The sequence below is a fragment of the Cherax quadricarinatus genome, unplaced genomic scaffold (assembly GCF_038502225.1).
Source record: "Cherax quadricarinatus isolate ZL_2023a unplaced genomic scaffold, ASM3850222v1 Contig513, whole genome shotgun sequence".
NCBI lineage: Eukaryota > Metazoa > Arthropoda > Malacostraca > Decapoda > Parastacidae > Cherax > Cherax quadricarinatus.
In genome coordinates, this window is record NW_027195539.1 from 110,727 (window position 1) to 115,136 (window position 4,410).

Genomic DNA, 4,410 nt, shown 5'->3' on the forward strand with positions numbered 1-4,410 from the left:
GCAGGATTGACGTCTGGCCTGACTTTCTTCTTCCTTCCAAGATGTTACACTAGGGCTTCAACATCTTGTTGACACACCTTTGGATGCCATGGCTACGTTCACAGTCAGGATCATTATCAGGAGCACTCCTAAAATATTTAGTTTTTAATGTTCTGATTGGTTCCAACTTTTCCACTGGTGTGTCAGCCTCATGTTAAAGTTCCATTGCCATTTCCTTCAATTCCTCCCTCGAAAGTGGTTCACTGTGGCTCACAAGGAACTGGTGAACATCGTTCGGATAAACAATGTCAATGCCAACATCCTCAGTCATACGAGAGTCGTCTTTAGCCACTTCCGAAACTGTCTCAGTCTCTACAAAATCAATTGCTGCTGCAGGCCACAAAATGTCAGTCTCCATTCATCCAAGACTGACACTTCCACGCAAGATGCACCCACAGTACAACACTTACAACAAAATAAGCGAATATTAAGTGTTTGGACGCACAGGCGTTGCTTGTGTTAGTTGCTATTTAATTTTTTTTCAAATTTTTATGTAATTTCAAAAAATCATGAATGTGAGAAGCAGCGAGTGAGTGTGCGTGCGTGCGCGTGTGTACGTACTCACCTACTGGTGGTTGCATGGGTCAGGTCATAGCTCATGGTCCCGTCTCTTCACTGGTCGCTACTAGGTCACTCTTTCAGCTCCATGAGCTTTATCATACTTCTACTTAAAGCTATGTATTGATCCTACCTCCACTACATCACTTCCCAGACTATTCCACTTCCTGACAATTCTGTGACTGAGGAAATACTACCTAACATCCCTGTGATTCATCTGAGTCTTCAACTTCCAACTGTAACCCCTTGTTGCTGTGTCCCATTTCCGGAACATCTTCTGTCCACCTTGTAGATTCCTCTCAATATTTTATATGTCGTTACCATATACCCCTATCTCTCCTGTCCTCCAGTGTCAACAGGTTGATTTCCCTTAACTTCTCGCAGGACATGCCCCTTAGCTCCGGGACTAATCTTACTGCAAACTTTTGCACTTTCTCTAATTTCCTTACGTGCTTGGCTAAGTGAGGGTTCCAAACTGGTGCTGCATACTCCAATACAGGCCTAATGTACACGGCGTACAGGATCCTGAACGATTCCTTATTGAGATGTCGGAATGCTGTTCTTAGGTTACCTAGGTGCCCATATGCTGCAGCAGTTATTGGGGTGATGTGCATCTCAGATGTGCCCGGTGTTATACTCACCCCAAGATCCTTATCCTTGATTGAGGTTAGTAGTCTCTGGCCCCCTAAACTGTACTCCGTCTGTGGTCTTCTTTGCCGTTCCCCAATCTTCATGACTTACCACTTGATGGAGTTGAACTCCAGGAGCCAGATGCTGTACCAGGCCTGTAGCCTGTCCAGTTCCCTTTGTAGTTGTGCCTGGTTTTCGTCCGATTGAATTCTTCTCATCAACTTCACATCATGTGCAAACAGGGACACTTCTGAGTCTATTCCTTCCGTCATGTCGTTCACATATACCAGAAAACAGCACCGGTCCTAGGACTGAGTGTGTGTGTGTGTGTGTGTGTGTGTGTGTGTACTCACCTATTTGTACTCACCTACTTGTGGTTGCAGGGGTCGATTCATAGCTCTTGGCCCCTCCTCTTCACTGATTGCTACTAGGTCCTCTCTCTCCCTGCTCCATGAGCTTTATCATACCTCGCCTTAAAACTATGTATGGTTCCCGCCTCCACTACTTCACTTTCTAGGCTATTCCACGGCTTGACTACTCTATGACTGAAGAAATACTTCCTAACATCCCTTTGATTCATCTGAGTCTTCAACTTCCAATTGTGACCTCTTGTGTCTGTGTCCCATCTCTGGAACATCCCGTCTTTGTCCACCTCGTCTATTCCGCGCAGTATTTTATATGTCGTTATCATGTCTCCCCTGACCCTCCAGTGTCGTCAGGCCGATTTCCCTCAACCTTTCTTCGTAGGGCAATCCCCGTAGCTCTGGGACTAGTCTTGTTGCAAACTTAGGGGGGAAGGGCCCTTTTTTTTTTTTCCTTTGCTCGATTTCGTTGATTTTTTTACCAGAGACTTTAGGCATATTGAACCGCATGTGGTTAAAGTTGCATCAAGATCGTCCAATAAATAAAGTTATAAAAAATAAAAATGTGAAAAATTGGACATGGCAACACTTATAGCAAAAAAAATCAATATTGGCAATCTTGAAATCATTGGTGATAATCACAAATGATAAAGTAATGCCAAATTGACCATCTAACATTTTTAAATAATGTAATAACATGTTTTATGGTACCCCAAAAAAATATTATTATGTCTTGACTTGATTTTAATTTTTTTTTGCACTTTACATCAATTTATGCAAAACTGAAGGGATTATTACCCAAGACAACTCCGTTACAAAGTCAAACAGGCTCCCCTGAATAACTTTTGTAAAATTCAGAATGATCGGTTCATAAATAATGGTTCAGGATCAAAAAAATACAAATAAATGCACTTTTGAAAAAAATCAACAAATACATTGAACATTACTATACAGTGGGTAAAAATACTCATAGTGCCTTTATACGTTTATTGAGAGTAGAACTGGTTATATAGACATTATTCCTGAAGTTCCATGAAGATCCCTTTATCCTGAAGTTCTCTGGTGGCCGGCCAATCATAAAAATCCATCCCAATCAATCTGAAAAGAAAGAAATGAATTCTCAAAATCCTATTCCCAGTGATTATGTACAGATACATGTAATTGCACCCATATATGATATTTATACACATAACAATATAAAAATATACCAAAAAAAACACTAATAATTACGTACCTTTGACTGGATGTTGGTGGACACATGATTATCTAATGTCCTCCAGGCTCGTAGGACGTGTCCACCTCCCTTTTCCTCTTCTTTCCACCTCGGTTCCGTTTTTCCTTCATCTGCTTCTCCATTAATTCAAGTTGTGCTTGAGTCACTGCTGAACGTCTGTAGCCCAGTGCTATGTCCAGACAGCTCCTCACATATCCACTATTGTAGTCAGCAACAGCATGGCTGACTGCGAAATCAGCATGCCTCTTGGTTTGATATTTGGCTTTATTGCTGTAAGACCATATGCGGTGATGCAGACTTTCATTAGAGTTTTGCGTTCTGCCTTTTATACAACGCTGCATCATTTCATCTGATGTTAGGTCTTTGTATACATTATGCACCTCCTCCATGTATGCAGGTTCAAGTTGGAAGTGCACTTTCATCTTGGTGTGAGATGGTGGAGGAAGGTCTGCTGCTGCTGCTTTCTGGTAGAAACACCAGGATTTATCACCTGTTGGGCAAAGGTGATGCTCCTATATTTTGTCTTCCTTGTTTCTGAACATGAAATATCCAATAGTTCAGTAGCAGTGAACAAGGACAGGTCTTGAGAGGAGGGTGGTGGTGTCACCACCCACAGCAGCTGCTCTCTTTGCTTGTTTAGCCCTTATCATTGCTTCTATGTTCCTTCTCCTCTTCCTGCTAATGTTATAGGCAAACTGTTTCTTTTTTGCAGGCATTGTGTACCAAAAATGTATACAATGAAAGGCGAAAAGTAACGTCCCAAGGGTAGTCAGCTGTCAGACAAAGTGATACACCCACTCTCTCTTCAGACTTCCAGTCGGCACTGACTTGAGATGGTGTGAGCAGCTCCTTCTCACAGCTAACCTGATGGTTGCCAGTTACTATTTAGAAGATCTAGCTCAAAAATACACCAAAAAGAAAAGGAAAAAAATACCTGTGATACTGTTTTATGAAGCGAGTCGCGCTGGAGCACGTGGTATTGTTATGACGTTAGCTGGGCCGCGCTGATGACGTAGTTACCATTGTTATAATTACGATAGCTTTTTATGTAATTATCGTACAGAGACGAGACGCACACCAAAATGTTGCCAGATCTTTGCTCTATTTTTCGGTAAGATTAACTCACTTTTCATATTTTTCGATTTTTTGGTGTATCTAGGCTCAGACTTGGCGGTCTCCCCCCTTTATCATACCTCGCCTTAAAACTATGTATGGTTCCCGCCTCCACTACTTCACTTTCTAGGCTATTCCACGGCTTGACTACTCTATGACTGAAGAAATACTTCCTAACATCCCTTTGATTCATCTGAGTCTTCAACTTCCAATTGTGACCTCTTGTGTCTGTGTCCCATCTCTGGAACATCCCGTCTTTGTCCACCTCGTCTATTCCGCGCAGTATTTTATATGTCGTTATCATGTCTCCCCTGACCCTCCAGTCCTCCAGTGTCGTCAGGCCGATTTCCCTCAACCTTTCTTCGTAGGACAATCCCCGTAGCTCTGGGACTAGTCTTGTTGCAAACCTTTGCACTTTCTCTAATTTCTTGACGTGCTTGACTAGGTGTGGATTCCAAACTGGTGCTGCATACT

The 4,410-nt window shown here is 42.4% G+C and overlaps 1 long non-coding RNA gene across 1 annotated transcript; it reads right to left on the reverse strand.

The window, feature by feature from the left end:
* Positions 1 to 2,562: 2,562 nt before the first annotated feature.
* On the reverse strand, positions 2,563 to 3,634 carry LOC138851403 (uncharacterized). The gene is made up of 2 exons (XR_011391200.1): positions 2,824 to 3,634; positions 2,563 to 2,687 (listed from the first exon to the last, which is right to left on the reverse strand). It is a non-coding gene; the product is annotated as an uncharacterized lncRNA (long non-coding RNA).
* Between the last annotated feature and the right edge of the window lie 776 nt (positions 3,635 to 4,410).